Here is a 24629-nt window from a genome sequence, read left to right on the forward strand (position 1 = left end):
CTAAACCGCTGAGTCATCCAGGCTGCCCTCTTATTTACTTCTATAAAGAAATAGAGTCTTTGAAGATGCAACTAGTTAAATATAATGGGATAAAAATCATCCTGGATTTAGTGTTATCCTTAAATCAAATGACTGGCATCATTATAAGAAAAGAAGAGGATGCAGAAAGATGCAGAGAGAATGAGTGCTGTGAAAATGAAGCAAGGCACCTGGGTGGCTCAGTGGTTGAGCATCTCCCTTTGGCTTAGGTCATGATCCCGGGGTCCTGGGATCGAGTCCTGCATCCGGCTCCCTGCGGGAAGCCTGCTTCTCCCTCCCTCTGCCTGTGTTTCTACCTCTTTCTAAGTCTCTAATGAATAAATAAATAAAATCTTTAAAAAAAAAAGAAAGAAAATGAAGCATACATAGGACATATTCAGCCACAAGCCAAGTGGCATCTGGGGCCACCAGGAGCTAGAAGAGGCAGGAAATGGTTCTTTCCCAGTGACTCAGAAGACCATGGTCCTATGGATGCTTTGATTCTAGACTTCTAGCCTCCAGAGCTATGAAAGAATAATTTATGTTATTTTAGGCTATCAGGTCATGACAATTGTTGGAGAAGTCCTAGGAAACTAAGATAGGTTTGTTGTAAAAAAAAAATTCTTTCCTACACTTCCTATTAATTTATACATCTCTAAGAATCACCTACCAAATATACTTCTGAAGACAAAACATAGAATGAATATAAGTATTCCCAAAGATAGAGTCGTCTAGAACAATGGAATACATTGTTCACTTAAATTTTGACCACATATCTTGATGTTGGCTTCTGATGAATGTCTGGTGTCTGACTAATTCCATAGTTGAGGCAACTAGAAAACCTATGAAATGTTGAAATTGCTATTCAATTACTCTTAACTCTTGGTTCTTCCTCCAAATTATTTATGATCAGGACTCCAATTCCAGGCAATTTCAAAATGGAATTTTTCTGTGTGGGCATTTCATGTGTGTGAGAGAGAGGCTGAACTACTATTTTCAGCTTTCCAAGAATAAAGAACTCTGTAATTGGCCCAATCAGCTTGGAAATTACTATATCAAATACTATGGCTAAATGCATCTTTATATGATACTAATTGAAGAAGAAACTAGATTTTAGTACCATTTCATTATCTGCAGTGAAGTGACCACCCTCCGGTAGGATAACATTACTTAAATTGTAAAGTCCACAAGCAAATAATAGGTATTCCCTCCAGAAAAGGGTTCTGTGGTGAAAAATATGTGGTTAAATAATTTTAAACATGTTTCTTTAAGAAATCCTTATTGTCTTTAAGAAACGAGTACGTATTATGAATTTTTATTTAGAAAAAAATGCAATACTTCTAAAACTTGCTTGGCCTGTCACACGGTTTTCATAGAGTATCTGTAGCAATTCTGAACACGAATGCTCTGCGGAGCACAGTTTGGAATTAAATCTCTAATAAATAGTGATATCATGGGCTTTTGTAGCAATAGTGATGTAGTATTTACTCCAACATGATACTTCCTTAATCTCTCATAATATTTATGTAACACTAATTGTTCCACAAACTTTTCTCTGTTTCAGGCACACTGCTAGGCAGTTCCCTTCATTACATTATTAAATCTTTTCAACCATCGTGTGAGATAGGTAACATTAATATCTCATCTAATGTGTTTAAATAGCATAGCCAATGTACCACAGCGGTTTGGGGTTAGGGTAAGACTTTGGAACCCACATAGTCTGGCTACAAGCAGAATTTTTTTTTTTTCAACAAAAACTTTTGGACAAACATTGAAGCTTGATAAAAGCAAGAAAGAAAATCTCTGTTTAACTATTTCTTGATTATGGTCTCTTTTGGGAATCCAAGGAAAGCCACAGAATCTATCCTCACGAGAGTGTAAACATGTATATACCCATAAACATGTATATGGTTTTCAGAGCATCGGCGATGCAACCACCCAGTGGACAGTAGGTTGAGAATCACTGATTTAAATGTCTTTAAATATGACTAAATCAATAAGTTGTAGATCCAGAAAAATCATTAAAGAAGATTAGAATATAGTGAAAGTATAGGGAATTTTTGAGATTGGGGTCTAGGAAAGACAATTAAATTATTCCATACCCTTCAGTGGGCTGGAGTGATATCCGGACTGATTTTGTTGTTTGTTTGTCTGCTGGTGATGATTCCTGTCCTTTTTCTGTTCACTATCTCAAAAATTCTTTGGATAACTGATTTATTCTTAATCTGAACCAAAATAATTATTAATAATCTGGCAGATTTTTGGTTTCCTGTTTTACTTTGAGTTTATTAAATCTATGTGCCTTATGTTCTTACTTCAATTTGACTCAGTTTATTAACTTATGGAAAAGATGGAAGTGAAAATTCTGATGTGCTTTCCTAATCAAAACAGCAAAATAAATTTCAAATAAAACTAAATAGGTTTTTATTCAATATGCAAACAAGGAGGCCTAAAATGACTTTTTTAATTTAATGGATGTATTAGTAAAACAGGACTCATATTTTGCTGAATGTCTCCTCAGCGCATGTTTTGCTCTGACATACAATGCCCTCATGTTATATGTTTATATGTAAAAGAAACAGTGATTTTTCAAGTGCCCACTCTATAAAATAAAAAAAAAAACATTGTTTTTAGTGCTATGAACACTTATAGGACATGGAGGACCAAGTTTCTCTTAAAAAGGATAATATTTTAGAGGAGACAAAACAAGCCTAGTCCTCAAAAATACCAACAAAGGAAAAATATAACCAAATATGGCTTTGTAGTGCCTAAAGGAATACAGGATAACTGAACTGCCTGGAACCAGATAGACTTCCTTTGAAGAGATCAGTGGAGATAAAATTGTTTTCTCTCATTAAATACAATATCCATTTATTGCACAACCGGTACAGAAAAAGGTGTGTTACATATGATATTTTGTTTAATTTCCACGGTAACCAGAGTATGTCTTCACAGACAATAAATCATTTTCTCAAGATCATACATCTTAAAATAACAGAGCTAAGATTTGAGCTTGAACTCCGTAACTATGCTATCACCATCAGCTTTGCTAGAATTCTCAGAAGTACAAATTAATGTTTTCAGTTGAATGTAAGTGAAAACCTGCCTCAAACTAGCATATACATTAGGGAATTAGTTGGCTCTACAAACTGGGCTTCTGAATGTAGGGCACGATTGGTGGATAGTGTGTTAGGAAACGTGGCCGAGGCCCCAACTGTTAGTTGCCTTTTTTGTTGTTGTTTTTTGTCCTTGTGTTTGCGAGGGCTGACACCACCAATCAGTGCCAAGAGTTTTCAGAGAAAGAAAGACATAGAAGTAGAGAGAGAGACAGACAGAGAGACAGAGAGATGCACACACATGGAGAGAAAGTGTGTGTGTGTGTGTGTGTGTGTGAGAGAGAGAGAGAGAGAATGCTTCTAAAAACATCTGATAAAAGCCTTCAGACTTCTGCCCCTTGAATTACTCCTGAACAAATTCTTTTTTTTAAGATTTTTATTTATTTTTTTTTAATTTATTTGTGAGAAACACAGAAGGAGAGCAGCAGAGACACAGGCAGAGGGAGAAGAAGGCTCCCTGCAAGGAGCCCAATGCGGGACTTGATCCCAGGTCCTTGGGGTCATGCCTTGAGCCAAAAGCAGGCTTCCCAATCACTGAGCCCCCCCCCCCCAGGCTTCCCATCCTAACCGAATTCTTACGGCAGAAGGCATACAAGCTGCTAATAATCTTTGTTCAAGAAACGTGAACTCATGACTGGAAAAGTGGATGGGGTTACCTTGATTGTTTCAGACCAGTGAGGGTCCCCCGTGAAATTTGGGGATGCAGTCAACGCCACCCAACAGTGGGCAGCTGGGGGAGAGACACCCAACCACTGAACCCACTGCAGTGAACACACAATTACGTCTTTATTTGATGATTTGAAAAATGAACAAATCCAAAGAAATGAGACACTGTCTTTGTTTGATTAATAATTATTTGTAAATAACTCACTAGTTCCTGCGAGGAAAACTGTCAATTTAAATTGGCACATCCAGGGTCTAAAGAAATCCAGATATCTTTGCATATATCAACAGTTGCAGAAATTATAAATTTACCTTGTGCTTTGGAAAAGACACAAAATGAAAGAAATGATAGGCTTACTATGCTAAGGAAGAACAGGGTAAATTCGAACACTCTAGGAAGACTAAACATTTGAAGCAAAGTTTGAGAAAGCAGAGGGACACCTGGGGGGCTCAGTGCTTGGGCATCTGCCTTCGGCTCAGGTGGTGACCCCGGGGTCCCAGGATCCAGTCCCCTATTGGGCTCCCCGCATGGAGACCTCTGCCTGTGTCTCTGCCTCTCTCTGTGCGTCTCTCACGAATAAATAAATAAAGTCTTAAAAAAAAACAATTTTGAGAAAGTAGAGATGAAAAGTAAAATATTTCATTTACTTCATCTTGAGACAAGAGACTTTCTTTTGCGTTACTTGCAAGAGTACCAGTAAAGCACTTCCCATGGTACAGATGAATTTGGATGTCGTAACCCTATAGGCTCAGCTATGCCCGTGCTCAGGCTCTGATGATGCCATTTCCCAGCTGCGTTATTTTGGACAGGTCACCGTTTATTTCTTGCTCTGTTTCCTCAATTGTACGATGCTAATAATAACTGTAGCTGCTTTGCACTGTTGTAGAAGAGATGGGATGAGATGATGGATACAACACTTGGTGAGAGGCCTGACATCTGTAAACTCAGCGAATGCTTGCTAGTAATTTGCTCTAGATTAATCAAATGTTACACTTCCTGAGGTTTTGAGTGAGCTCGGTCTGCAGAGCCATCTACCTGCTTGTTATTTCTGGTATTCTGCTTAAATTACTCCTATCCAATGTCATCGTTTCTATCTGTGAAGACTTAAAAGAGGAGTGATAGGAACAAGGATAAACAAGTTGTTTTGGCATTCCTGTAAACAGACTTTCATTTTTGATTTGCTTTCCTGCTCCAGGCACTTGTTTATTTGCATAAAGACAAAAATAAAAGCTACTAAGGGCTGCATGCCATGTCATGCAATCAGAGGAAAACTTGGCATGGCTTTGAAATGTAATGATCAAAGCACTGGAGATGCATGTCAGGGGTGCCCGAGAAGCTTTGGTTTTGTGAAAAGCTAATGATGGGTTGCACGTGAGGTTAGAGAACTTGTAGTGAAAGGCACAGTATAGTGCGGACTACAGAAAAATGCAACATGACACGTTCAAAGGTCCCTGGTCACTCTTATCTATCCTCACATGAGGTTATGGATGGATCATTACCAATCTTCAAACATAACGGACTTTAAATATATAGCTGTGTTGGCGATTGGGAATGATTACAAGCAGGGAGGCCCTTTGCAATCGCGTGTACCGAGTCCTCTGCTTTGCCACCGTGGGCAAGTCACGTAGCATCTGTGAGGACCTATTTCTTCCTATGACGAATTGCTGTAAGAATACAGGCCTTGGGGTTTATTGAAAATTATTAGGTATATGTATATATAAGCACATATGGCATCTAGTAGGCACTTCATACACATTGTATTTTCCATATGTTTGTTTCTTTATATCACTTGAAAAAAAAAAGGAGACTTAGGTAGTTAAACTCATATCTACCTTAAAGTATTCATGCTTCGGAGAAAAAAAAATAAACAAAAGAAAATAAAGAACAGTAGAGACACAAAATGGAGATAGGAAAGATGCTAACATAAAAATGCAAAACCTAAATTTCCTGCCTATTTTCCAAAGGTAAGCCAATTTCAAATAAGCCTCCAAAGTTTCTAGTCCAAAAGGTTAAAAAAGGAAACGTGATCTGTATGATAATTCATACAGCCCATTGCATACAAGAAAATAACTAGTCAGTAAAGCAAAACTCTTCCCGTCTTAGGAGCTCCCAAGCTTCTGCCTGTGAAGTTGCTCGGGAGGAGAGGGGGACGCCTTGCCCCGGCCACTTGGTTCTCTCCGCCTTATGTCCCGGGGCTCACTGGCCCCGCAGATCTATGGGCAGTGCGCTCCTTATTGGGTTGCCTTATGGGCAGCCCACACCTCTGAAACTAACTCGTCCTGCACCTCTAAAGGTCCACTAGGTTATGCGCTGGGTGTTACACTACATGTCGGCAAATTGAATACAACTAAAATTCTAAAAAAATTAAAAGGAGATTATGCAGGGATGAAAAGCAAGTTTCTAGTGACTCATGACAACAATTGTTGTTTCACTTCCATTGCATGGAGGCCCTTGGAAGGTGACTATGGCTCTGCTGCACACGTCTTCCACCCTGGGACCCAGACAGAAAGGCAGCCTCCTCCTTGCAATGTACCATTTTTGAAGGATAGTGAAAGAACAAGAGGGTTTCCAGAAACAAGCAGCGGAGTCACCTCCATTAACATGTTACATGGCCCACCCTGACACCGGGGCAGGGACACATGCCCCTCACACAAGAAGGGTCCTCCAGGGTCAGGATATGGAGTTTAGTGGGACTGATGGGACAAGGGGGTGATGGCTGTATAGTTGTCTCCCAGGAAAGGGGACTGCAGACCATTGAGAATAGAAATTCACCCTTTTTAACTCTGTTCAAATGGCCCAATCTGAGTGATGCTGTCTCCCAGGATGCTCAGCTTTACCATGCTGTTTATGGGAGAAACCAACTAACCAACCAACCAACCAACCAACCAACCAACCAAACACAGAAATCAAAACAGGAATTTCCACTGGAGCCAATATTCAAAGAAAAGACCTCGGCTTGGCACCAAAAAGTATTGGCAAAATAAATATGCATTAGACTTCAAAAATGTCAACAAAATGTTTCAGGTATGTGTATCACTGTGTGGTAAATTCCCTCCTTAAAAGATCATGATTTTTAAGACTATCCTACCAATATCTGCATGCTGTGCACTTTACAGAAGACGAGGCCTTCTGAGGCTGTTATACATGGTGGCACAAAACCCGATTGCTTTTTCTTGACCGTGGATTTTATATATTTCTCTAGGTCAGTAAATAGAAATCAGTCTTTTAAAAGGATTGACAGCATCCATTTGTTTTGATAAATCATAATCCATAATTCTTTTCACTCATCCCCCAAACTGTTCCTTTTGGTTATTTCTAATTTTTCACTATTGTAATTTCACTGTGCATTTGCCAAATAGTTTTCCTTGGATAAGTTCTAAAACGTCACACTACAGTGTACATCATCATTAATCCTCATAGCAACCTTGAGTGAGGTACAGTTACAAGCCTCATTCTACACATCAGGAAACATAGATATGGAATGGTTGAGTCATTATCAAAGGTCTAATTAAACTTTCTTCATTTATTTGAAACTTAGACGTTCCATGTTTGCTCTATAAATCTATTAATAGCATTAACAGTGTTTGTTCATAATTTCAAAACATAAGGCTTTTTGATATTATGATCCCAAGAATCAGCCACAATTATACAAATAACCTTTTATACTTTGAGTACATTATTGAATTACTGAAAATAAAAATACGATGAGTATAGAACTTATTTTTAAATATGGTGTGCTGTAGGGACTTAATTTTTTCAAACAAAAGGTTAGCTGTATTTCCAGACCCCATTTATCTGATTATAATTTTATTCTTACTGATTTCAATGCCGTCTTTATTACATAATTCATTCTCTCATGAATGTTTTCCTTACATGTCCCATTAAGCTAAGTGCATATTTCTCTGATGGTAAAACATCATTTAAATTTTTGTCACTTTATATTACATTTTTATAACAGGCAAATCTCTTTTTTGCCACTTCACTTTTCAACAGTTTTCTTAATTTTTCTTCCATAATTATAGGGCCAAATGAGTTTTAAAATCAGTATATCAAAATTCATTTAAAAGACACAAAATATGTCAATTTGTTAAGTGTATAGATTATTATTATTATTTTGAGGAGATATGACATTTTATTATGTTGTCTTCCTGTTCAAGAATATTACTTTTTGGGACAGCCTGGCTGGCTCTGTGGTTAGTGCCCACTTCGGCCCAGGGTGTGACCCTGGGTCCTGGGATCGAATCCCACATCAGGCTCCCTGCATGGAGCCTGCTTCTCCCTCTGCCTGTGTCTCTGCCTCTCTCTCTGTGTCTCTCATGAATGAATACATAAAATCTTTTAAAAAAAGAATATTATTTCTTCATTTATTTGCTTAATATTTATGTTGATTAAAGGTAGTATAATTTTTCATATTGTCCACATTTTATGTTAGTTCTTTTATATTTTTCTTGTGCATCTGATTCTTTTATTACATATAAAATTATTATCAGTTTTTAACAAAGAAAATGCATTTTTGGGAAATTTATGAACACTGCCATTTCTTTAGAGATATTACTCTTGGTGAGAAATTGTTTGCATTGCAGAAAATTTTGGTTGAACTCCTTTATTTGAATGAATTGCACTGTTGATTTTGTTTTCTTTGCAATTGGAATGTAAAACAATTCAACTCATCTTAAGTAATGATGTTATAGTCTTCCTTTTGTTCTTTTATTTTACTGCTTAACACGCTTCTACTTTTTTGCCATTAAGTATGATTTTGATCTTTGATTTAAGGCATTTTTATTATTTAATAATGTAAAGGAAATATCTATACATTTTTATAGCATACATTTATTTTATTAGAAAGGTATCCAGGGGCTCCTGGGTGCCTCAGTTCGCTAAGCATCTCACACTTGATTTTGGCTCAGATTGTGACTTCTGGGTTTTGAGATCTAGCCCTGAGTTGGCTGGTGCTGGGCTTGGAGTCTGCTTAAGATTCTCTCTCTCCCTCTTCCTCTGCCCCTTCCCTCATCCGCTCTACACACAGGAGCATGTTCTCTGTCTAAAAAAAGAAAGGTATTGAATTTTATCGAACTTTTGAATTTATCAAAACAATTATATATTAGTTTTCATTCTATATAGAACAGGGTGCATGCTTTTGATAAATGGGTTGCAAGTTGAATTCAAGATAGTTTTCTTTCATTATATCATTGGTTATCATTCATTTCCTTTTGGTATCTTACACTCTCCTTGGGCTAGTATTTCTTCCCTAGAAGATAAGAATCTCTAACTTCTTATCCAAGGCTGGACAAGTTTGTGGAGGCCAAGATGCAATAAATACTGTTGGATGCAAAGATCACATTGCTGGCAGAGAACATTCCCATTTCACTGTGGTCTGGAGATATTAATGAAGTGTGGTAAGAGGAGGGGTAAGATAAATATGCAGTGAGGAATAATCATCAGATATTTTTACCTCTAAGCTACTTCTAGAGCTGATACTGTAGGTATTATATGGCAAATGAGTGTTTTTTCTTCCAGATATACATATTGTTTTAGCTTTTAGAAGATTTTATTTATTTATTCATGAGACACACACACACACACAGAGGCAGAGAAACAGGCAGAGAGAGAAGTAGGCTCCCTGAGGGGACCCCGACGTGGGACTCGATCCCGGGACCCCAGGGTCAGATGCTCAACTTCTAGATCGTTTTAATTTCTTTCATTCTTGGTGCTAGATGACTAGCACACTCCTTGTGTCTACTAACAGCTCTAGCTGCACTCAGTGAGTCCAACAGCCTCACTGGGAGAGATTTCAATTGTCACCGTAAGACTAGATCACTTGCATGGTCCTTTTTTGTGTTGTGTGAATTCAAAGCAAACAAGAGACTCCTCCACTCAGCTAGGATGTGTCGACTCATGAGCAGTTGTAAGTATACACGTAATAGAACCACTCTACTGAGAATGGGGGAGAAGTGCAACCAAGGGTGTGGATTACAACTTTATGTAACTTATTCTCATAAATTGTGTCCCATAAAGTCATGTGGACACCTAAGTCTCCTCACTTCCCTCCCCCCTTCTAATTCTGTTCACTGTTCTTCCTCTAGTGTGTCTAGTGATCCTTCTCCAGCTACTGGGTAGCTTCAAAATGCACCTCTTGCCTCTACTTCATTCACTATTGCTGCAAATCTCACGGTTTCAGTCATAGGTCCTGCTGCTAAACCTTTCTGTGGTATATAAGATCTTCTCAGGAAATTTGAGTTGTTTTCCTCTGGGGCAGTGTTAGAGAACTATTAACGACAGCTAATAATCAAAAATCTTCCTTTTTTGAAAACCGTTAGTTGGTTTCCCAGGAACAGTTCAGGTACCACATCAGGATCTCGTATGTGGAAGTGTTTTATTAATATCAGCCTCACTCACGGCATCTGCTCTCTCTAAATATCGGCTCTAAGCTTTAGTACCTTCGCTTTGTTTCAGAATCATAGTTTCTATATCTCAGTACCCAGTCATAAGTAACAATGTCCTTCTAGTTCTTTTCACAATTGGCCCGGGTCTTCATGCAAGTAGAACACACAGTGATCCACCAGGATATCCTGTTATTCTCCAAGTGGGTTTACCATTTAAATTCCATCTTCATTACCGATATTTTACTTCGTGTTTATCTCCCTCCTGTCTCCAGGGGGACGTGTCTAACTTTAAAGTAATTCCTGCCTTCTCAAAGTATTCCAAAAGCCATAGATACCCATTGATAAACTAGCTCAGCCAACAAAGGTTAATATAGGATATAGCTCTGCTAGAGCATGGTTAATTGGATGATGATATGGCCTTATTGTTAGAAAAATATAGAGTTTAAAGAGCACTTTCATAGAAATTATATCATTTGATCTTTACAGGAACATACCAAAGTGTACTTCATTTTACAAGGGAAAATGTAAGTAAGGCTCTAAGAAGCTAAATGACTGGCCTATAGTCACAATTCAAGTGAGTGAAATAACTGAAGTTTCTCCTCGGGCTTTTTGTCTCACATTACTAAATAATTCAACTCCTAAGCTGGATTTTTGGGCACTAGCATTCTCTTGACTCATTCACACATCTCTTATTTGAAACTAGATATATATTTTTAAATCAACTCATCCTTCTCCTGCCAAACTTATATTATCAGTATTCTCCTAGAAATCAGGGAGGTTTAATTTAGCCCATTACCGCCTGCCTCTCCCCATCACACACACATTTGTCTTGTCTTAATGACTCTACTCCTAAGTATTTCTTAAATTTATCTCCCTACACAGTACCCCTCCTTCCAACACCCCTGCTCAGAACCTCGTGACTCTTCATGAAAATCACTGCACTATCTCCCCAACTTGTCATGTTCTCTCCAAGGATTTCCTGTCACCTACAGAGCATGGTCAAAGCTTGTTAAAATAGATGTAAGACCATCTATCAATTGACCCCTTTCCACCTCTCCAGTCTCGTCATTTCACATTCCCTTGCCTCTTAGACTGTGATTTAGAAACCCTGAATTGCCTACATTTTCCTGTTTACCTGATTCTTTTTTTTAGTGTGTCTTTTTTGCCTACTTCTCTTTCTGTCGGAAAGATTTCTTTTCTTTGTCTTCTTCACATGGTTCATTTCATTTTGTTCATGCATTGCCTTCCCTATATGACTCTTGAATACCCCTAGTTATCCTGTAAAGGACACCTTGGTGTTCTTACAATACCGTAATATCCTGTACATCCATCTATTATTGTACTTAAAGCATTACTTGATACAATTTATATTACCCTTTAATTGGCTTACACTGTGTATTTATCTCTGTATTTAATGATTAATTACTCACATCAGATATCTTGTCTATTCACATGCTTTCTCCCCTAATTAAACTTCAGTCTTTTTGAGGGAATTACTTTCACTCAGTCCTATTTTCTCTAGCATATTATATGAGCTCCTTTGTGGAGATAATATAAAACCACATATTTATTAACTATTGACTTCATCACATAATTTATAAATAGGGACCATGATCATTAGTGTATATATATATATACATATATCCATAAATAAGTGCATATATATACATACGCACACATGCATTCCTCAATACATACATGACACACATATACAAAAATATATGTGTGTATATGATGCATGTTTGTGTTCTCTTTCACTGAGAGTATTTTGTTATTTGACTTTTTATGCGTGGAATATAGAGATCTGTAGAAGTATTTTATGCAAAATTCAACATCTGATTCTAAAATCTAAACCCTACTCTAGAGATATGCTTGTGTGGGAGAGTGAAAATGTGTGAGTCAAGCGTTAGGTAGGATGGAGGGTGTGGAGAATGCACTTGTATCTCAGTTTTTCTCTGATTAGGATAATACCTAGGGTTATGTTTTCAGATCAAACAGTTTATAAGGTGACATATTTTCTGTCATCTTCTCAACATTGTTATATATTACACAAATATAAGTGAATCCAAGGTGACTAGAAAGGCCAAATCAGAAAAAAAAAAGGCCAAATCAGACTTAAATCATAAGTCTGTGCATTGGATTGGTGAAAGCATAGATGCAAAATGTAATTTGTTCCCAATATTATAAGTAATCATTACATGGTAACTACAAATACACTCATTAAAGAATTTTTACAGTATAAAGTTAAGTAATTCATGGTATTTCTAGTACTTAATATTATGAAGAAATATCTTGTGGGTTTTTTGTTTATGGATTCTTAAATAAGGGATTAAAATATTTAACATCTTGAAAAATTTGTTGGGATTTTGGATAGGCTGTGACCACATTTTTTCTTCCCCCATTTACAATGAAGGCATACAGGTTTTTACTATCTGAAATTTTGCTAATATCTTTTGGGAAAGAAATTAGCTTTGAGGGGATACTTGGGTGGCTCAGCAGTTTAGCGCCTGCCTTCAGCCCAGGGCATGGTCCTGGGGTCCCAGGATCAAGTCCTGCATCGGGCTCCCTGCGTGGAGCCTGCTTCTACCTCTGCCTGTGTCTCTGCCTCTCTCTCTCTCTCTCTGTGTCTCTCAGAAATAAATTTAAAAAATTTATATATATAAAAAAGAAATTAGCTTTGAATATTCAATGGAATACTTACACATATATACATATAATTATAATATCACATGTGTTATGTATGTCATGTATGTTATATATAATCATACAAAGCCATATATGTATCTCACATTGCTGGAGTCATAACATAGTCCTTAGTCCTATTATTTTAATACTATTTTCTCGATTATAGAGTATAGATGATTTCACTGAAATTTCCCTACTTGCTAAAAAAAACCTACATTAGAATATCATTTTATTCTAATTTTATATTATTAGAATAATATATGTAGATATTCTAATCTTATTTTTCTATATCTCTGCATTAGTTTAATCATTTTCTTACTCTGCTATAATAATAGTCTCCATCCTATGATCAAAATACTGCCTTTCTAATTATACATAAAGTATCCAATATGCCGTCTTTTTTATATTATTTTAAGTCTGCAGAGTGAGGTTTCGTGTTTAGGAGAATGAAAGGTTTGGCGTCCCTTATTGTCTTCTGCATATTGTGGTTGGGACCTGCAGGGCCTTCCAGCTTTCTGTAGGAACAGAATAATGCATATTAAGTGCCATTTCCCCCAAGTCAAGATTCTCACGGAATCTGAATGCCAAGTACCTCATCTGCTAATTAATGGCATCTGCAGATTCCAAGTCTAGAATTTCCTTTGATTTATTTCATGTTCAGGCTTAAGCTGTTCTTTAGGGAAGTAAGTATCCTCATTTCATCAATCCTAATAAAGCTCAATTTATTTAAATCCCTTGCAAGAATTTGAGCATCTCACATTTAAAATGTAGTGATTATTCCAAATCCTTGTTAAGCAAATCACTATAACCATCATATTGTTGACTTCTGGAAGAGCATATTCAGAGCTGAGGGAATTCTTTTTCACTAACTTGTATCACAGTGTCATGGGCCAAAGTCTAGAACAGTGGTTCTCATACTTATCATATAAACAGAAGCATCCGAGTCACCTGAGGAGCTTGGAGGGAACAGGGAGTAGGAGGAGCCTAGGTTCACTTCATCCCCAAAGTACAACTAGGTAAGTGTCCTATCACCCCACATACCACAGGAATTGACCTGAAGACTAGCGAAACAAACTCCACAACTAAAGGGAGAGAAAAGGCCACAGTGAACAGGTAGGGGAGTCATGGCTTGGGAAAGAAAAGGATTATGGCCACTGCAGTGGGGAGAGCCATGATTTTGCAGAAGGACAAGCGACAAACTAACACATAGCAGAGAACATGAATCTCCATAGCAAATAGCTTGGAAAGTGAGAGGACCCACATTTTATGAGTTCTTATAACCAGTAGGGTTTAGAGCCTGGGGTTTTAAAAGTTAGCAGGTTTGGCTCTAGAACAACCCAGAGGACACCGGGGCAACTCCTGGAGCAAAGGCAGCAGATAACCCACAGACATACAGCATATGAAGAACAGCCATCTGAAGAACGCCTGGGGCACACAGTGGGGAGGTTATTTGCTCATCTTGGAGCAAAACCCAGAGAGATGACAAAACCCACAGAGAGCCCCTCCAGAACAACGGAACTAGAGGCACCATTTCCTTCCCCCACCACTCAGCATAAACAGAGCCACTTACAGGAATCAGCGCAGCACCGACACTTGCTTATATGCCAAGCCCCACTCTCCCACACACGCTCCGGTGCCACTGCCCTTCCCAGTCACACTTGCCTTAGTCATAGTGTTGTGGGCCCCCTGCCCCCCAAGGCCAGCCTCAACCCCTGCCAACACTGCATCTCCAGACCTGAGAGTTTTGCAAGGCTTTGGTTCCCATGGCAGTGGCAACAAGACTCATTTCACAATTGGACTAAAGCACACTTAGTTCAAACACACCATATTCAGGCCAGCGACCAAACTTTGTCCACAATAGGCAAAAAATAACCTCTGCAGATGACTGGCCTGAGAGATAAAGTGGCAAAAGCAAAAAAGCAGAGCTCACATAGCACACATTGGAGAAAAGCTCAGGAGGTGATTGATTTCTTTGTTACCTTGATTGTGGTGAAGCTTTCACCTGTGAATATATATGTTAAAATACAGCAAATTGTTCATTTCAGGTATGTGCAGTGTATTGTTTAGAGATTACACTTCAATAAAGCTACTAAATAAAACAATTAAAAAAAAACAAAAACTAATAGGAGGAAGAGCCCAGACTTTCACTTTTCACACTTTCAAATTATTTGTAGGATCTTAGTTTAGAACACCAGAACACCATTCTCTCAAATCAATGAAAAAAAGTCCTTACTACAGCTGTTTAATTTCATTCTGCAGAGTAATTTTTGGTAGCACAATGTTTTGTGTTATAGTGGGGTATTTTCAGGGAAGATTCTATAATATATTATACCTTGTAGCCCTCTGTTCACAGAAAAGAGGAAACAGAAGGAGGAGAGGGCAAAAGAATTAATGTAAACATTTTGAATTTACATATTATATTGGTATATATGTATTATATATGTCTATGCAGACTCCATGCAATGGATAGATAGATCTAGAGATATAGTGCACATGAATTCAGGAGTGTGGAGATCAAACAATAGGACAGAAATCAGCTTGTTACTCATGGAAAAATGCATATTAAAGACAAAGGTACAAGCTAGTAATTCGTGGTCTTCTAATAGGATAAAAATAATTACTCTACTCAATTGCAGATACAAAAATATTTACTATAAAACCTCACACAGCATTTCCCTCCCTAAAATAATGTCTGCCATTAAAGCGCACCTAGGCTGTGTAAATGACAACATTTACTGTTAATGGAGCAGGGTTTCTTGCCATCGAAGCCAATGAATACCACGCAGCAGTCAAGATTTTTCCCAAAGTTGTTATTAAAAGTTATGGCCTGCAATTTAGGCGCGACGAAGATAGTAAAGAAAGAAAGGAAGAGAAATGGTTCTTTGGTCCTTTATACCTTCCTCCCTACCAAGACAAGAATTGGCCAGTGGAAAGTGCTTTAATTAAAAGTTGGATTGTGTGAATGATCCAAAGCTCATTTTCCCCACCTTCCGCACTGGGGCATGGGCATGAGACACCCCTGACTCAGTGAAAGTCAGGTGTTTCACACTTTCCCTGTGACTAAGGACACATGTCGAAACCTGGGGATCTGTCATGGAACAAGAAGGTGCAAACCAGTGTGTGGGGGGGAGGCAAACAGAAAATATCCAAGCTGAGGACTCCTAGGTGGCTCAGCGGTTGAGCCTCTGCCTTTGGCTCCGGACTTGATCCCAGGATCCGGGACTGAGTCTCACATCAGGCTCCCTGTAGGGAGCCTGCTTCTCCCTCTGCCTGGGTCTCTGCCTCTCTCTCTCCCTCTCATGAATAAATAAATAAATATTAAAAAAAAAGAAAATGTCAAAGCTCTAAAACGCTTATTCTCAAATCAATGTCCTTTTGTCACAGGTATCCAAATAGCGATTTTGAGGGAGGACTCTTAAAACCACAGAGTACATTAGAGGAGCAGGAGAAATGGAATCTATGTTACCTCTCAGAATGCACCTAACTCAGTTAGACTAGAAGTCCCCCTGACAACAGGTCATCCAATATTCTTTACCCACAGAAATTTATATTTAAGATTTTATTTAATAGCTCTTTGGTCATTTTTTTTTACAATTAAAACCTTTTTTTAGAGAAGTTTGCTACAAAATTGAAAGGAAAGTATAGAAATTTCCCATATATTCTTTATCCCCGCACAAGGAACATCTTCCCCATTATCAACATTCCCTATCAGTGGTACACTGGTTAAAAGTGATAAACCTCAGAGATACATCGTAGTATCCCCAAATCCGTGGATTACACTGGGGTTCATTGTTGGTGTTGCATAGTCTATGGACTTGGACAAATGTATAATGACATTCATTCATCATTAGGACATTATACAGAATATTTTCACTGCCTTGAAAATCCTCTATGCTCCATCCATTCATCGTGCTCTTCCCCCAATCCCTGGCAGTCACTGATCTTTTTACTATCTTTATAGTTTTTTCCAGAATGTCATTTAGTTGGAATCACATTATAATGATGCAAATAGGCCTATCAGATTGGCTTCATTCACTTAGATACTCATTTAGGTTTCCCCATGTCTTTCCATGTCTTGATAGTTCATTTCCTTTTGGGGCTGAATAATGTCCCATTGTCTGTACGTGTCACAGTTTATTTATCCTTTCCCATCCTGATAGACATCTTGGTTGCTTTCAGGCTGTTATAAACATTAATGTAAGGGATCTTAGGTGGGCATAACTTCTTTTTAAGATTTTATTATTTATTTATTTTTTAAAAAGATTTTATTTATTTATTTATTTATTTATTTATTTATTTATTTGAGAAAAAGAGAGTACATGAGCAGGAGGGAGGGGCAGAGAAAGAGGGACAAGCAGATTCCCCACTGAGCAGGGAGCCTCACATGGTGCTGGATCCTAGGATCCTAAAATCATGACCTGAGCTGAAGTCAGATGTTTAATCAACTGAACCACCCAGGAATTCTATTTTTTTTATTCCTTTGGATACCAAGATATGCAGTCATTGGATTGTATGAAAAAGATATGGTCAGTTTTAATGATAAATCATCACACTCTCATCCAACGTGACTGTACCGTTTTGCATGTTCATCAGCAATGAACGAGAGTTCTTATTATTCCACATCCTCACTGGCATTTGCTGTCAGTGTTCAGGATTTTGGACATTCTAATAGGAGTGTAGTAGAATCTTATTGTAGTTTTAATTTGCATTTCCTTAATGACATATAAGAAGAGACATCTTGTCATATGTTTATATGGCATCTGTGTATCTTTATGTTGAGGTTCTATTAAGGTCATTGGCCCATTTTTAAATTGGCTTATTTTCTTACTGTCTAGTTTTAGGAGTTTCTTGTATATTTTGGGTAACAATCCTTTAGCAGCTGTGTATTTTGAAAGACAGTCTTCTCCCAGTCAGCATATTTTCTTCAAATTTTCTTAACAGTATACTTCACAGAGAAAAGTTTTTTTTATTATTTTAATGAAAATAAATGAAATCCATCTTATTATTTCTTTTTCAGATTATTCCTTTGGTGTTATATCAAAAAAGTCATTACCATACCCAAGGTCACCATATTCAAGGTCATCTATATTTTACCTTTCAGGAGTGTTATAGATTTGTATTTTACATTTTTCTTTCTGATCCATTTTTTTGTTAATATTTGTGATGGGTGTAAGATCTGTGTCTTTGTTTGTTTGTTTGTTTGTTTATTTATTTATTTATTTATTTATTTATTTATTTATTTATTTATTTACTTTTGGATGTCCACTTGTTCCAGCACCATTTGTTGAAAATACTGTGTTTGTTGCATTGTATCACCTTTGCTCCTTTTCAAAGATCAGTTGACTATACTAATGTGGCTCTATTTCTGGGTACTCTACTCTGTTCCATTAATTTGTTGTCCATCCTTTCATCAGTACTACATTGTCTTTACTGCATCTTTATAGCAAGTCTTGACATTGAGTAGTGTCAGTCCTCCAACTTTGTTCTTCCTCAATATTATGTTGACTATTCTGAGTCTTTCTCCTCTTCATCAAAACTTTAAAATCAGTTTGTCAATATCTGTAAGGCAATATGCTGAGATTTAGATTGAGATTATACTAAATCCACAGATTAAGTTGGAATGAACTGTCATCCTGACAGTATTGAGTCTTCTTATCCATGAACATGGGATATTTTTCTATTTATTTCATTCTTTTATTTTGTTCATTAGAATTACATGGTTTTCCTTATATAGATCTTGTTCATCTTTTGTTAGATTTATGCCTAAGTATTCAATTTTGGGGGGGACTAATGTCAGCAGTATTGTGTTTTATTATTTATTTATTTTTCAGTATTGTGTTTTAAATTGCAAATCCCACTTGTTATTTGCTGGTTCATTTTGTTTTGAATTCTGACTAATATTCATCTTCCTCCCCATAGCAGACTCAAAGTTACTCTTCTTTATTCTCAGTTCTGTAAGTTTCGTTAAGTTGTGCAGTTGAGTAAGAAGTGCAGGGAGAGGAACATCATCTTATCTCATATGCATAGCATTCCAAGAGAGGGAAAGAAAAAACGATCCTTACTTGAAAAAAAGACTCATTCATCGGTTGGCACGATTTATGTTGCAAAGATGTAAAATGTAATCTTGCATATGTGTCTTAACTTCAACAGGTAGTGGCCAATTGCCTTAACCATGCTGGGTCTCTTGCCTCCCAGATAATTAAGCCCTCCGTGCTCCTGAACCTCAGTTGACAGTCCCCCTCAGTTGTCCCCTGATTTTTGTTTTCTTGGCCCACATTACTTTCCCTGCAGGTATGGGCTTCACATTTTCATCTTCTCTCTTTGACTCTCCATTCAGAACTTGAGGGCATGTGATTAATCCATTATCTTAGAATCTCTCTTAGGTGGTCCCACCAGACATCTTTCTCTGTCCTCTCTCTCAAGGCTTAGAAGCATTAGGCAAAATGCCAGGTCAATGACTTGACAAATTTTAGATAGGGGATTATTATGACTCCTTATTTGGCAATGAAGAGGCATTTTTTACACTCCTAACACAGAAAGTAAGTTTCTCCCTCATATTCTCTTCTCTCATTTTTTTGGATAGGATAGTCTGATGCCTTGTATTAGGTTTCAAGAGGTATACAGCCATATTATAAAAGTTATGGAGACCCTGTCTTTAGCACTGTGATCACCATTCTTCAAATTATATTACAAATGAATATTTTTCTAATCTGTCTTTCTCAATATTTTGTGAGTTTCAGGATGATATTTGAACCTCTAATACCAAACACAATTCCTGGAGTATACTACGTCAATAATTATTGAACAAGTGAATATACAGCTAAGTGTTTGATAGGGTGATTTTATTAACTTATTTTTACAATATGTTTAAAAGCTTATTCCCTCCTGTGTCTCCTTATTTTAATGTAAATGACTTCTCAGTTTTTCTTACTGTGTATTTTCTAAGTGACATGTTATTCACTTTTATCAAGTTATAAAAGTAAACAAAAATAAAAACAACACAAGGTGGATGAGATTTTGTAATCGGGGTTCATACTGGTTACTTTGTGCTCACTATGTCCCAGACCTTGTGCAAGGTACTTTGCATTCATTATGTCATTTATTTCTACAAGAATTTGAAATAAATACGAGTAAATTCTCATTTTACTTATACCTGGAGTTATAAAACTTACATGTTAGAGATAGAATTTGACCTCATTCTTATAAGCAGTAAGACATGTAGCTTTAATCACTATTTTGTATAATTCTTAATTCATTTAAATTTATAAAATAATTTTAGAATTAATAATCTGTTTTAAAAAGAGTGCTTCCATCAAAGTGGAATTTATCTGCATTTATTCAGTTTGAGTCTTTTTATCTCTCTGTAGAATGCTCTTATTTTTTCATATAAATGCAACAGGATTGTTGCCAAATTTGCTTATGTTTTTAACAGCATGGTGAAAAGTATATCTTTCCTCACTGTATTTCCTTTTATTTAGTGCTCTATAGGAAAAGTATTTTTTACATTAATATTTTGTGTTATGTGATCATAATAAAACATCATTAGTTATGAAGATATTCAATATACAAATATCTTGTATTTTTAATATTTAGGTATTTAAATGTATTTCTTGAAAATAATAGCAATTTTTTAATAATAGCAATTTTAAAATATATTTCCCAATAGACATCAATCTTAATAGGTTTTATTTATGTTATATACATTATAAGATATATTTTGATTACCATATTTGTAAAACTCAAAAAAGAATGAGTTTTACATTGTATCAAATAAAATTATCTTTACCTAAAATTATGGAGTACATTATCTCGGTATATTTACATTAACCCCAATTTTAAAAATAAACTAATATTTTTCTTAAACTATAACACTGATGAATCCCAATCTCTAGAGAACTACTGCTAATATTTTCATTTCCTGTCCTTTATGCAAATTGTACTTCTTTTTATTATTATCTGGTATCTTTATTGATCATTACTTTGCATAAAATATGTCTTGTTCTATTAATAATATACTTCTCTACATTTTCAATAATGATCTCCCTGTGGAATACGCGTTTTAGAAAGTGGGGGATAAGGGGAGAATGGAGAGATAAAATAAGGAGTACATATATTATAATAATCAAATTTTGTAGTATGTTGGGAGGGGAGAAGTATTATAGAACAAAATTAGTGCATGGAGAAGGGGCTCAGTAGCACTGGAGTTGGGCTGCATTTGTTAACTGGCTGCTAACAGTAGCCCTTGGAGCAACGAGGAAGTAAGCCAAACGCACACAGAAATAATTTTCAAGGCAGAGGGAGCCTCCTGGGCAAGTGGCCTGAAGTGGAAGTGAGTCTGGTATATTCGAAGAACAGTAAGGAGACCAATGCAGTTGGAGCTGAGAGAAAAAGAGAGGAATGTAAAATAGAAGGAGAAAGGTCTAATAGACTCAAATTGTAAGTGCCTTCTAAGCCATCGTAAGGACACAGGGGACAACCTTTCATTCTGGGAGAAGAGGAGTCGCTGGAGAATTTAGAGCAGAGCAATGACAGGTACCCTCTTACATAAGTCTTTGATCATGCATTTAATTAATTCTTATGGAAGAAGTATTACTAGGGGATTAGTGGGCTGATGCTATGAACACTTCCAGCACTTCCAGTGCTATTTTACATAAAATGTCAAACTAATTTCCCGTCAGGCTGTACAGCAATGAATAATCCCAAGACGGTACACCACACACCAGGATGTCCTACTTCACCAGGCTCTCCCTCCAGCACAAGGCCGGGTTCTTCGGATGCCTGTAGCTGCCAACCACTTACCAAACAGGCTTCGCATTACAATCTAGTGCCAAATACATGCCTGCGTGTGTCTGTAGATATAGGCTTGGATGGGGACAGAGATACAACAATTTCCAGCTATTCTTAATAAGGGCAATGCTTTGGTTTTTTGTTTGTTTGTTGTTATGTTTTTTTTTTTTTTTTTTTTTTGTCTTTAGAGAGAGGGCATGTGTTTGAATGGGAGTGGGGGGGTGCAGACAGAGAGAGAGAGAGGCCCAAGCAGGCTCCACACTCAGCACAGAGCCCCACTCAGGGCTGATCTCACGACCATGAGATCTTGAGCCCAGCCAACATCAAGAGTCTGCCGCTTAACGGATGGAGCCACTGGTGCCCCAAGGGCAATGTTTTTTTATGTCTCTATCTCATGTTTTCATTTATTTAAAAAATCTTTTCTGAAGCCATTAAACTCATTTCAAAACATACTTTTGAGATCATATTTGCTAGCCACTCTTTTTTTGAAAATTAGAGATGATCTTAGTCCTTTGTGTGTGTTCTTTGCATATTCGTAATATTAGCCGTCCATAATACCTGCCTGTTCATGAAGTTCGTGTTGACTTTTGGCTGAGTTATTTTATTTTTATGTAATATAATTGATTAATACTTTCATACAATGCTTTAATAATTAAAATTTTAGGCATTTAGGAAATTTTTTAAAAGTTACCTTTTCAAGTTATTTGGACTCTCTCATCCAGTTGTTTAATCAACAGGATTATACTTTTTTATATGTTATCAGGTAAGATCCAAATTTGATTTATTCCAAAGTAAGAAGCCCACTTATAGCGATTCCTTTTCTTGATCTCTTTCAGAAATCATCATTTGAGGGATGCCTGGGTGGCTCAGCGGTTGAGCGTCCACCTTGGGCTCAGGGCGTGACCCTGGGGTCCTGGGATCGAGCTACCCATACGGAGCCTGCTTCTCCCTCTGCCTGTGTCTCTGCCTCTCATGAATAAATAAATAAAATCTTAAAAAAAAAGAAATCATTGTTTGCAATTCATTTATTTTCATGAATAATCTACAATTGTTGAACTAGTTCAATTACAATAACCCTAATAATGTACATATTAGTTGCTAAGGCTACCATAACCAAGTAAGACAGACTGGGTGGTTTAAACAACAGAAGTGAATTTTCTCACAGTTCTGGAGGCTGGAGATCAGGTGTCTGTAGCTTTGACATCTTCTGAGGCATCTGCCCTTGCCTTATAGACAGTTGTCTTCTCCCTTTATCTTTGAATGGTCTTCCCTCTATTTTGTCTGTGTCCTAATTTCCTCTTTTTCTAAAAACACCTGTCATATTGAATTAAGGCCCATCCTAGTCACCTTATTTTAAATGAATTACCTTTTTAAAAACCTCATCTCCAAATATGGTCACATCTTGAGGTACTAGAGGATTAGTATTTTAACATATGAATTTGAGGGGAGGAAAATTCAGTCTATAGCATCATATTTTGATACTATGTAATTTCATAGAACTTTCTGATATAATTAATAAAATGGACTTTGGAGTCAGACAAAACCTGAGTTCAAATTTCTAGGTGCAGGAACTTGAACTGGTTACTTAATGTCTCTGAGCCTCATTTTACTTTTTTAAAAATGAGAATAGTAGTTGAATTACATCATATATTCAAAATGCATAGGATAATGCTGGACACAACATGGATGCTCAATAAATTACAATCATCAATTTCCAATTTGGTTAAAGTTATTTTTAACTTTTAATTTTTAGTGGGAAAGGTTTTGCAGTCTCTTAGGAGTTAAGCCCCGAAACATTTATTTTTCTTTCTCTCAAAACCTTTATGTAAGTTATTTTAGATCATTACTATGTAGATGCCTGCATAATACATTTTCTTTACATGAAGTCATTTCACTAAATACCCTTTCACTTTTATTGTCTTTGATAGTCTTTATGTAAAAATGTTACCTGAAAGTGTTAAAAATGATAATTCCTCTCCTGACATCTGTTTATTATCTTCTTGCATTTGTCAAAAGTTACCAAAAAAAAAAAGGAGAAAGAATTATAATGGCAATTTTGTTCCTACCTTCAATTGTGACATCTGTTGTTTTTAACCAGCATGTAAAATGATGACTTTTGTTTTTTCATGTTAAGAAAAAATGGTATCTTTTTGTCAGTTTTGTCGGAGTTATCATTAGGAGAACATTATATTTTTTTGAGTTCCTGTTGTTCTTACTAACACGTTACTATAATTTGTCAGATACTACATGTCCATTTGAGATTAAATATCTTTTTTCAAGGCAGATTTTTTTTCTTAATATATCCCATTGAAATCAGTTTCTTAGTATTTCATGTATAATTTTCATTTGTATCCATAAATGGTATTTTATGTTGCCACCTTTTATATTTCCTTTCTCAGGTATAAGCGTAGCTCATAAAATAAATTATGCAGTATTCCATCAAGTTTAATTATTATAGTTTACAGAACATTAAATTAAAGTCTTCAAGTGAAAAATTAAAATATCTTACCTGTAAATTCTGTAGCCTTCAAAATTTTGAAGATATGTTTTTGGTAATTTTTGCATTATTTTCTACTCTTTTTATCAATTCAAATTTTTAAATCCGCTTTAGAGTCAGCTTTAGTAATCTACTTTTCCTTTCCCAAAAAATGGTGTTCAAGCCACAAACACTTCTGAAATGCAAATAGTTATTATGCAAAGTATCATCCTGTACAAACTTAACCCTTAGTCTCTCATATTTGTATTTCTCATATAGTTCTAATTTTCAATATTTGGTTTTTTCTTTCTTAAATTCCCTGTCTCTTCCATTTAATAGAATAATTTCTTTTCAAAAAACCAGCTGTTTTCTTTTTCTTCTTTATTTTTTCAGACTCTTACATTTTTCTTTTTATCCTGATAACTGCATTTATCCAACTTTTTTTGTGATCATTTTTTATCTTTTTTTCTAAATCCTGAACTGAACTTGTAAAAAATGTT

This window comes from Nyctereutes procyonoides, unplaced genomic scaffold (genome assembly GCF_905146905.1).
Source record: "Nyctereutes procyonoides isolate TBG_1078 unplaced genomic scaffold, NYPRO_anot_genome, whole genome shotgun sequence".
Lineage (NCBI taxonomy): Eukaryota > Metazoa > Chordata > Mammalia > Carnivora > Canidae > Nyctereutes > Nyctereutes procyonoides.